The following is a 12,426-nucleotide window of genomic DNA, read 5'->3' on the forward strand; positions in this document are numbered from 1 at the left end:
TTTTTAAAGAGAGTTGATTTGCAAAAGCTTGAATTTTTATATTCAAGATGGCATTTCCCAAACACAAAATAGGAAATTATAAGGCTTGTAAGTAATTTGAAGAATGTTTTCTTTAGATCATCAACTGTGGTATCCTCTGGATGAAATAGTTTCTGCATCTTCACCAAATCTCTTTAGCTGACAGAAATGAGATTTGTGTGATATTGAGGCTTCCTTTAGGCTTTGATAGGAGCAAATGGTGTATAGGTGTGTGCTACAGCAGATATGATGTTGTGCTTCAAAAGTTTGCCCAAGTGACAGTTTTTCAATGCCATTTTCAAAGAAGTTGTATAAACCTTCTTTGACAGCAAACGGTTTATTCTATTTTTTATTAAGAGAATTGAAGGCTGGTTTTAAATACCAAAACACGTTACTTTGCCTCATTTCCCTTTATTTTTCTGCCTATAGAAAATTAATGAAGTTTAAAGTTAATGATGTATAGGGTGTGGGTGAAACTCACCCTACCCACCATGCATCTTTAAAGCTGATGATGGCTCAGCATTCTAAATAAAATATATTAATTGTCATCTGAGGACAAAGACTTGTTTCAGGATAACAAATGTATTTAATAGAAAGGGGAAAAAAAAAAAAAAAGTGAAGTATATGGATCACTGCTTGGTCTGCTAGCATCTGCTCTGGTTTCATGTCTGCCTGAGAAACCTGCATCAAGACCAGCTCTCTCTTTCAATCCATCTGCACAAGAGGGAAAGGGAAAGAAACAGAAATCTCATAGGATGTGTGTCTACTCTATTATTCCTTCTAACCTTAACGCTTTGGAGAGCAATAGGAAACACCAAGTCTGGAAGGGAAGAAGCTGAATACAAAGAATCTCACTTGTGTTAGCCCGTAATGTTTTGAAGGTAACACAGCTACACTAATCAACTGAGTTAGAATTGTAACCAACAATGTTAGGTCCAAAGATATATTTGTAATAGTGACCTGAAAAGGTCATTCATTGCATTGTCTTGAATATTGCTTTCTCAGCACTAAATTCAGGAGTAAATTTACTTCAGCTTCTTCTTCCTTAGCCCTTAATTACATGTGTAGAATTGTACTGCATTACTGCAAATTATTCCTAGACCTGCAGTAGAAATGTTCTTGTGGTCTTGCTTTAGTCTTCTTTGAAACCATACTGCTCTAACTTGATTTTTTAAGCCTTTTTTGTATAAAAGCCTACCATAATGCAAATAATTTGTCAAACAGGAATACAGAACTAAACCAGGAAACATAAAGATGAAAAGCACCAAAATATTCAAAAGTCACAAAAATGATGAGGTTTGGGTAGTTTCTTTATTAGCTGGATCCTAATTTAATCTGAACTTTGAAAAAAATCTCAACTTTTGAAACAAATCTTAGCTCTCTTCTTTTATTTAAAATATTAAAAATTTTCCAGAAATCAATTCTTTAAAGTCCTTCATTAAAATGAATATTTTAAAAGACTATCTTGTCAATCCAGAGGCTTGGGATATTTTGAACACTTAGAGTTGAATCTGGTGAGGCACTGAGAGTTTCCACCTCTTTCAGCAGAGCTGAGGCCTCTTTCCTACTTTACCAAATGAGGTCTTTCTCCTTCTAAAGACGATATTTAGTCCATAATTCTTACATAAATTTCAGTGTATCCACTAACCAACATATGACTGACACTGCCTCATATTGAAAAGTCTGTTTCATCACCAGTGATAACAGTTTGTAAACCAATTTTAGACAGCTCAGCTGAACTGTATCAGGTATTATATACTACTATATTTCTTTGATAAATGTATAATATTTGTTATCATTTATATTTTATCATTGTAATGTGAATCCATACTCTAGTAAATTCCTTCCACTGATGTAAACATGTCTATTTGATCTGAAGATTATTGATCTGACACAAGTAATTCCCTCCACCCTTTTCATATATGTAACTTCAATGTATTCTTAGTATGTGACAGAGCAAAGCTGAGAATTTTTTTCATTCATTATGAGAATATAATACAGCTTACCTGCAGCATGATTTTTTGCAGTTCCAATGCTCAGCCTATGTTGTGCACTATTTCTGAGCCAGCCAGGATTCATCCCAGTTTTGGCATTTATTGGACAAGAATCTTTAAGCTTAACTGAAATTTAAACCTGAGAAAACCTAGTTATCTCTGAAGAGCTATTGAACATGCCTAAGAAAGGCTTTGAAATGAAGAGAGACTTGAATATTTAAAATAGGACTTGATGAATTAGCTACCTACAGGCTCTTTCCAGTTTAAGTTTGACTTGGTCTTCTGGTGAGCACATCAGGAAAATGGCCATGTAAACAGGCTACATAGGGCTAACCTGTAGCAAGCAAGAGATTGAGATGGGAAAAATAAACCTCTTCGTCAGCAGGACCTTGTGTGACTGTTCAGCAGCAAGACATCCCACGGTACCACACACCACTCCAGACACAATCACCTACTCCTATTCCTCCAGACCAGTGTATTACAGCTGCAGAGGACCTGCCACCTACCTGGCTGGCACTGAAGAGCACTGATGCCTTCACATTTATGTGCTGCTAAACACAAAGCTTTCATCGATTTCTGCGCATTCTTACACCCCAAATCAAAATCACAGTGATTGTTCTGGAAATGGTGATGCAGAGCCTTCTCTTTCTTGACTATTTGCACTTATAGCTTCTCTTTGACCTATTACTCTTCTCCATCTCAGACAATTTTATAGAATGGCACCTGTAATATACTTCTGTGCATTGTCTTTAACAAACAAGATTGCTGGTTCCACTTCTGAGTGCTGGACTAGAATCAGGTGAATAACTAATGCTAAAACAATTTTCTATTGCTACCTTTTACTAAAAAGCATCATTCCTGGGAGACTGAGACAGGTTCTCAACAGAGCTTCAACACTGCTGCCTATTCAATCAGATAGAATAATTAAAAAATAGTGGGGAAAACATACTTTAAATATTTTCATGCATTATTTATATTTGGTGTTTCCATTTCATAATAGTTACACAAATATGTAGGGCAAATTTCTTGCTTCTGATAAACATAGCAAACCCCTGTAGTTCCAAGTGCTTATATTCCATGCAAAATTCTCTTTAGTGGCCAATAAGAAAAAAATAAAAAAATGGTTTACATGTTTACAGGACCTTTCATGTAAGCGTCTCCAAGGGGCTGCAAAGATATGTTCATAGTAACATTTTCATCTTGCAGCTAAGGATATCAAAGGCTAGAAAGATTAAAGCCCAAACCTTTACAGATGTCTTTGGAATTAATTGGAGACCTGAAAATCTTTCAAGATCTGCATCTAAGTGACTTGTCCAGGGATGAACGCTGCATACAACTGGAAAATAAAATACAGGTGTCATGAATTCCTTTTTCACTATTTCAAGGCCACTAAAGAGGAATTATGCATATAGAATACGCATAGCTAAATGACTTCATGCAATTCATAGAACAGATTACTGCATCAAATAGTCCCACAGTACTCATACAACACTCCAAATAAGTTTCTTGCCAATGACAGCAGATATAGACAATCACTGTATATAAATATATATAGTCTAAGGTGTAATGCACAGTCTTCTCATCTATTGCATTTGGAGGGACCTCTAAACATGCAGGAATTGCCATCACAGGTCATGATCACGGGTGTGTGGACATGTGAGTGTGTATGTGCGCATGCACTCAACCCCAGAGGGTTGCTTACACAGTGGAGGGTAGTCAGCTTATGAAGATTTTGACTGTTTAAGCTTAGAAGACTAACTTTCCTATCTAGACAGCAGAAAAGGGGCTGCTTCTTTCAAAAGGTAGTCAGAGTTTAGAAAGGAGTTGTCTGAAGTTGGATGATGTGAATATATCCCTCAAAAGATCCACATCCTGAATCAGGTCCAGCTGTTTAGATACTTCATTTATGTTCCATGCTGATACACAGGGAAACACATCAGCAAAAAAGGAGGGGAAGGAGGAATCAGGTTTGAGTAGGCTAATCTTTTTATCACAATTTTACAGAAATTTAGAAAACTTCTGGATGTCATAACATGCTGACATGTTTTCTGTCAATGCCATTGACTAAGATGTGATCCTTCTTCTGGTGAAATCATCACTATTTTTAATGGTATAAGATTGGATTTTAAACATGTTTATATATTTTATTTAACATTCTGATATTAAAAATTCTGCTAATCAAATCAAATGCTTACAAAATGAATTAAACTCACTCAATATCCATAGTCCTGGCTGTACTCTTTGTATTTTACATGTATAATATACATGTTGCAATACAGAATTTTACCCTATAGGATTAAGTAAAAATATTTTTATTATTAAATGTTTGCATATGTTTTCAGGATTTGTTTAATATCTGAAATGCTAACATTTCTCAGCTTGGTGCTTTGAAGAAAACATTGATGTAAAACAGTACAGCATGCTTTGAAAATTACAGGTATGAAGAAAATTGGAATGAAAAAGAAGCCTCGTGGGTGAGATTATTCACCAGAAAACACAGAAACACTAAATAGATCATAGTTTTTGAAAGAGAAAGAACCCTGGAGCAGGTGAGATTTGCATACTAATTAGAGACAAAGTTTATTCAGACTCACAGGCCAATCTATCTTCCATCACAAGGCAGCATCTGTTTTAGAAGACTCAACTCCTTTTAGGCTGACTGCTGGTGTTATAAAAGCTGAAATATTTTTCAGCTTTCATTATATATTTTTGCTTTTGGGGGTTTACAATTCAGTGAGTATTACTTTTTCATGTTTAGGTAATTCTGTTTAGAAGTTATTTTTATTGAAAAAATAATTTCACCATTTTCTAGTTGTGTTCACAAAAAAAAAAAAAAAAGAAAAGAAAGGGTGCCTAAGGGGTGTGATTTTCAAAATAGTTAAAAACCAACCAGAGGCAGCACAAAATATAAACTATCCAAAATTAAGAAGAGCTAAAATATACAGGCCTAGAAGGGATCTTATAGTTGAAAAATGATAATGTGACCCTCACTTAATATTTAACTGCATTTCTATTAGCCCAATCCTAAAGGCTACTCACCCTCTCCTATATGATATCCCACTCCTCCTCCTCTGTATTATTGATGCCATTCTGCCTTATATGAGCAAATTTTGCCGGCACACTCCCAATATTTACTAATATCAATAGTGAAATTATTAAACAAAAATACTATCTCAGAATTATTACCATAAAAGTTCCAGTTGTAAACTCCCTGCAGCTCATTTGCAAATTCCTTACCCTCTTTATGATTCTCTTCAGTAAGCCCCATGTTTTCCTTTCTAATTATTTCCAGTGCAGCACTGTACTCAACATATATATTAGCTTCCATAACAATTTTAATATCTAAAAATATTCATTAATTTGGATAATCTGCATTTCTAGATATCTATCTTGATTTGATTGTAATGAAAACATTTTAATGAAAATATGGTTTCAAATATTTCAAAGTGAATATGTATAAAACCTGAGGTACCTAATACCTTGCAAACTCAACTGAAAACTTGTGCTTAGTCCCACAGGGAGAAAGTGCATGAGAAAATACAAAAGAATGAAAGGAATTATGGTGTCAGTTACTTTAATTAATCATTTAAATACATATTAAAATGAAATATGGTATACAGGAATGTATAATACTGCTAGCATGGATTCCTTTCCCAGAGCACAGCTTAGTCACCTACAAAAAAATACTGGCAATTCTTTCTTGGTCATGATACTTTTTTTACTGAGAAAATTAGTTTCATCAGTCATATGTACAAGATCCACCTGAAATAGTTGTATGATCAGTTCTCCAATATTAAACAAAAATGATGTCTAGGGCTATCATGCTGCTGCTTCTCCTAGATGGGCTTTCTGTTTCTACCTGAAATTTTTTCCCAATTTGAAGGCTATGGTCTTCATTCATGATTCCCATCTGTTCACTCACAGACAAATGACAGCTCTAATTTGATGATGTTTGGCAAATTTACTCCACTCCTGCATGCTTCCTTGGAGATGATGATAACACTTTTGCACCCAGTCTTAGTAAACATGACCTTCTCACCTGCTGATGAGAATGAAAAATACCTCCCCTTGTCTCTGTAAAAGCAGGGATTATAGCAGGACTACTGTAATCTCATATTCTGTCAAAGCAGTTGTTGCCTTTACTGGATTTCTATTCTGACCCAGAAAAGCAATAGTAATAATGGGTTTGGTGGAGCCATTCAATCTGTCAGTTTACCTTGCCTTCATACAGCTGACTTCATGGCCGACTGTGCAGTCTGCCCTGTGCCCTCTTGAAGAACAGTTTCATCAAATACAGGTTATTTCATTCATCAGTCAAATCTCTATTTAAAGCTAAAGGGAGGTTCACTGTAGTAAGACTTGAGACTCAAGTCTTCCTCAACTACTGAAATACAATGCTATATTATTGCACCAGTTATTAAAAGACATATAAGAATGCTGTACTTCAGACAACACAGATCTGAACAAGAAAATATAAGTTTTTTGCAGCATTAAAGGGAATGACAATCAGTTCAGTACAGCTAATATGGAAAATGTTCCCTCTTTACAAAGTCACGTTTTGAGAGAGCTGTAGCAATTCATCCTGAGACATGATGTTATTCCCCAAACTGCTTTCAGGAGTCTTGTAGATCTTATTTACTTTGGTTCTGCATAAGAAAAACAAATTTGGCCAATGGATCTGTCACTACATAGACTGATCCCTGTATGTCTGTCTAGAAGAGAAGCAGCTTCAAGTAGGGAGATCCTTGCAATGCAGCCAAGACAAAACCATGAGCTTGCAGGTGTTAATGAAACCTTGCCTTTAACTGCCTTAGAATGAGAATTTAACTCTCTCTCTCTCAGGTTTAACACTTGTCTCTACCAGGCTTATTTTACAGCTGTGAATAAATGTTCACCTACAACCAACAGAGAGGCTTCAGAGCACTGCAGTTGCTTCACGGCATGCTAAATGCAGAAAGCGGGGCGCAGGGGTAATAAGCACAGTGTTGAGAGATCCCGCAGTGATGCCAAGAGTGAGGGCCACGTAATTTCCCTTCTTTGCAACTAGTACAGAGAATGGCCAGGGGAAATAGGACAGGATTCAGCCTTCCTAGCAGTCTCTGAATGTGGTAATAACTCCTTGGCTACCAGCAGCAAAGGGAATTTTTGAGCAGCCCTCTGGCACAGAGAACCACTTTAAGGAGTGCAAAGATAACCATATGCCCTTTTACACAAATAATGTCACACAAAGCTGTTGTGAATGAATGCCAGGTATGATGCAAAATGTTTTCTTATGACTGTGTATTATGTGTCTTCCTCAGTTTGCAAACTGGTCCCTGTATAGTCTCCATTTTTAACAGAGTTTTTTCCGTTGCTGTACAATCTTCATGAGATAACCATAAAGACACTGTTTTCCCCTTTAATGTATTCAAGTATATGATTAGTGAATCGAATTCCATTATTTAAAATGGAACAGAAAACTATACACTCCAAACTTTAAATATAATTAATATAAAAATGCCTGCTCATGGATATATATAGATATATATATATATTAATTTATTTCATAACACTGCAATGATGTTCAAAGGCATAACTGAATTACACATTGCCACAAATGCTGAATTTCAGGACAACAGGGTTTCATCTCTTTTAATCACAAACTAATTTTTCCTTGATGAGAAATACTCATATTCTTGATGGCAAAATTTAATTAATGCTGTCTTAGGTTCCTGAGTGTAATATTAGCTGGTATTGTTGGTGTTATGAAGTGAAACAACTAACACTGATAACATTCTGTAATTAACTCTATCCCAGGCAAAACCAGGACACCAATCCTTTACAAAACAGTGAATTCTAAAAGGACAGAAGAAAAAATAAATAGAATAGACAAATATATAACAGAAAAAGTATAAACATGGTCATATACTGCTGAATTTTAACAGGGGCTGCCTATAATTTTTCACAAACATGAAAATGCATTGTATTATTCATTACTTCAGTTAATTACAGAAACATGAAAGCGAATTAGAAGAGACCTCAAAAAGTTATCCAGTCTATGCCTTGATATGTGATGTCTTATCTGGTGAGTAGTCTCAACATGTAATCAATCAATCAGCTTTGGAAACTGAAGAACACAAGTTTTCCTTATATTACTAACAAAAATCTATCTTGATAAAAAGTGTGACAAAAAATACCATAGGACAACTTCGTATTTTAAGTATGGAAACCCACATTTGCTTGTGCACAAATGGCAGCTGGCCATGATTCATAATGCCCTTTTATGCAGGATAAATTACCTTGCTTCATCTTTCTCACCCAATGATATAAACTGCTGTATGACCTAATTAATATATTCTGTACAATAATAGTTCTAGGTATTAAATACAGGCAATAGCAATTTATAATAAATGAGGTGTCACAGATAGAAAGCAACTTAAAAGAAATATTATTTATTAACCAGAGAAAACAGTATAACAATTAAAGAGATGACAATAGCCAGGTTATTTACCTTAGAAACGGATTTTCTGCTAAAAAGGAAAAAAGTCATACAAGATGCAGTCTGTATTTTTTTTTTACTTGGCTGAAAATTATTACTGAGTTTAACAGATATTTTTCATGACGATTGGGCTGACTGATATTAAATGAGGGCAATTACCTTGACGAAGTATAAAGTAAAGAATTTCTAATGCATGATGCCAGGAATTGAGAAAGTGCATTCACAATAATATTAACATGATCCTTTTTATAATGTAACATATTTTAATTTCCACTTGAGTTATTTCCTGATTTTTTAGAGATAATGAGCACTATCAGCTGCAAGTAAAGTCAATAGCATCATTGTTATAATTTCTGAAAGTCTGACTCTTATCTATACCAGAGAATATACTCTATGGTTAATTCCACAAACAGCACTGGGATCCACAGCGTTTGCACCACCTAATAATCCCAGTACTGCGACAGAATGCATGGATAAGCACAAGATATACTGAATTAGGTTTAAGAAAGAATTTCTGAACAGCTTCCCCTATTATTGCTGATGTTTCAACAGCAGAGAGCTGTAGTGATGTCTACTAGCAGCTCTGTGCTTTCCCAAGATATACTTACAAATATTTAAAGCATGATACTAAGTGGTTTATCCTACATTATTAAAAGTGAATAATCTATACCAAATTAATGTAGAAAGTATATTTCTGAAAGATCATACTTGCTGCAATTTTCATTTATAATCCCTAATTCACAAGAGGTCCTAATCATTTATGCAAAGTAGTAGTTGTAATCAGTGGTGTAACTTTAGAAATGAACTTGTTTTATAAATTAGACAAAATGAAATGCAAAACTCAGTCCTGAGCTTATAAATGTCAAGTGTAATTTTGTTGCATGTAAGACACAACTACACATTCTATGTATGTAAAGAATTTGCCATGAACATAATCCACTTTTGTGGTTGTGGAAAATGCAATGATGTTCAGTACTAATAAATAAATACATTACAAAATACAGTTATATTAAATTTAGTTTCCACAGTGGGCCAGATCTAGCACAGGAATAAATCAATAGAACTCTACAGAAGCTAAACTATTTCTGACAATTTGCTCTGGATCTGGCCCTCTATGTCTCACTGAAATAATTTTTTTAAATGATTAAGTAAAGTACTGCACATATAAGGCATTGATTTTTAACATTGATTTTGTGCTGGCATTTGAGCCAAGCCTCAAAAAGCTTGAGCATTTTATGTATTTACAGCTGTCTGTTGGCAAGGAATAATTCATTCACTCCAAATGAAACATGGTGCTGAAGCTTATAAAACCAGCATTTTTCTAGACTAGATTTACAAACAGCTTCTTCAAATAAAAAGTTAGAAAATATACTTTAAATCACTGAAACAAAAGCAGAAGTCTGCTTCTTGATTTTTTTTGGCTTGTCAAACAAATAAGACAGATATAGATTATATTTTCCTCCCAGGAGAGCTGTTCCATTGGCAGAGAGCAAAGTTCAGTTATGAATCATCATCTCCTAACAAAATGTTTCCAGTGACAAAATGAAGCGTATTGTTCAGTCTTTTTGGTTAAATATGTATGTAGGAAATTTTTGGTTGGCTGTCACTGTGTTTTTTCCTAACCAGACAAATCCATCCATCATTTTACAAGGAGAGCAGCCTTTCCTTTTTGGCTGATCAGAGGCAATTTCAGACAGAGGTCCGGCACAAGCAGAACCTACCTCTGATTCATTTCAAAGCCTCTCTTGTGTCACATTCTAACACAACAAAAAAAGCTATTACCTATATGTAAGAGAATATCACCTTCACAGAGACCACTGCCTATTCATTAAAACCCCTCTGCTGTGTTATTCCAGAAGAAAAAAACTCTTTCAGAACATGTGTCCACCAATGCTATACCGCTAGCTACAAGGGCTTTGCCAAAAAGAAAATAGTGAGTGGTAAAGACAGTTATTCCACACCTTCCAGCCATATATTTTCTCTTTCTACCAGTCTGAGTGAGTTTTAGCTGAGCACAACACCCAGAGTAGATTGTAAGTTTACTAGTACTGTGGGCTACCTTTTCGACATATCTATAGACAACTTTGTGACAGTGGTTGAAAACACAGCTGCTAAAATATTTGCTTTTAAATCTTACAGAGTGATGGATAACTCAATATATGAATCATCAACAATAATTTTGATGATGAAGGGTATTATTCCCCTTTCAATGATGGGAAAAAATGAGGCAGAGAAGACACAATTCAAAAGCATTAGAACAACCAGGAGAGTCAATAGATGAAGACTGAGTTGCAAGTCTAACTCTGTCCCCAGTGAAAACTAATGGTATTTAGGAAACATGAAAGGGGGTTGTGTTCAAGATTTAGATTGATTGAAACCTCCAGCAAATCAGCTTTCGAGGCACTGTTCACAGAAACTCTCACAGATAAAATTGCCAAACACAAACCTCAGACTCCTCTGCCAGGTGTGCAACCAAGCAGTAGTCATTGGAACCACATGACAAGGACCTCTTGTGCACTATTTCATAAAAAAACTAAGAGAACTACAGGGACTGTTTACACCACATTTCTGTCACCCATAGGTTTTATTAATCCCATAATTATATTATTATTCAGCAGCCTGAAAGTTTTTCCTTTCCATAAACAATGGTATTCGGCACACCATTTATTTCTGAATCAACTCACAGAGGCATATTCTTTCAGTTTAACATGTTGATATTACAATCTCAAAAATCTTCAAAGAAGATTGACTACAGCCACCTTCTGGCAACAACTCTGCCTTTTTCTAGGATTGAAGAGAGGTCAGGAAAAGCTGTCTTTTAAGACATTTAAGGATCCTGCCAGTATGGTAGAATTAAGAGCAGCTATAGCTTATAACCATACCTTATTTCTCTACCCAATGGTACATGACAGTACCCTGAAATGTTAGGACCAGAATGTCCCATACTTTGTCAATTCCTGACTAAAAATCCTTTCTGGGAGCCATTGGCACAAATCCAAGCAGCTGCTAATCTGGGGAATTCCAAGAGTGAGAAGCAAACCAGCAGATACCTCTGTTTTGACACTCCAGACTCTTAGGTCCTTCACTAAGCGCAGCTTCCTCAGTCCCCAAAAGCACATTTGAATGGAGCTGAATAAAATTTGGTTTGAAAATATTTAATCATTACATTTTCCTATTCACACATTCACAAAGCTTCTGCAAAGTACCTTCATAAAAATTTCAAATTTTGTCCTTTGATTGTTTTCAGCCAATGTTACAATATCATCTCAAAGATCTGTATTTATCAGTCTTGAAAGAGCTGCCAGCAGTATGGGCATTCCCTAGTAAACTGTAAGGAATCTGTCTTAATACCATTTCTTTCTGCACAGCTCCTCTTTCATACTCACAGCTTCATTACGATACTTTACATCAACAAGAATGTGTGTGGTTCCAGCTAGCAAAATAATTTGAATAACAAGAACAAAAAGGCTCAGAAAGACTAGATGATATGCTCATACTACAAGATCAACAGCATAACCAAATCTACCTACTACCCCATCTTATACTTCATCTGTGAGGTGACAGCTGAGGTTCAGGTGCCATGAATATATTTCCAGGTTTTATTCCTTGTATATATTAATTCTCCTCCTACCCCCTTTCTTTCATGCTGAAAAGCTGAGTTTCAGAGAGATTAAATTAAGTAGCATATATTAACGATGGCTCATTACACATACCAATGGAAAAAAAATAATATTGGTTCTAAAACACAGAAGAGAAAAAAAGTGTTACAGTAATGACTTTTTCAACTTATGGATATTTTTCTCTTTATCAAAAGAGAGAGAGCACATCTTTTTTTCTCAAACGATCTGATCCTACAGTTAAAACTGTGTCTTGCATGGCATGATCCGTTAACCCCTCTCAGCTGTACTGGCTCCAAAGCATACTTCCTAAAGCAAA

General features: G+C 35.3%; 1 protein-coding gene across 7 annotated transcripts in view; it reads right to left on the reverse strand.

Moving 5' to 3' along the window:
* RALYL (RALY RNA binding protein like) overlaps nucleotides 1–12,426 on the reverse strand; it is a 397,087-nt gene that overhangs the window by 364,367 nt on the left and 20,294 nt on the right. The window contains exon 1 of one of the 7 annotated variants that reach the window (XM_074898778.1): nucleotides 3,257–3,330. The exons of the other annotated variants lie outside the window; for them this stretch is intronic. The gene's annotated coding sequence lies outside the window, so the exon portion shown is untranslated. Of the gene's footprint in view, nucleotides 1–3,256; nucleotides 3,331–12,426 lie in introns of those variants that run through there. 7 annotated transcript variants of the gene reach the window in all.

Source organism: Athene noctua, chromosome 2 (assembly GCF_965140245.1).
Source record: "Athene noctua chromosome 2, bAthNoc1.hap1.1, whole genome shotgun sequence".
Lineage (NCBI taxonomy): Eukaryota > Metazoa > Chordata > Aves > Strigiformes > Strigidae > Athene > Athene noctua.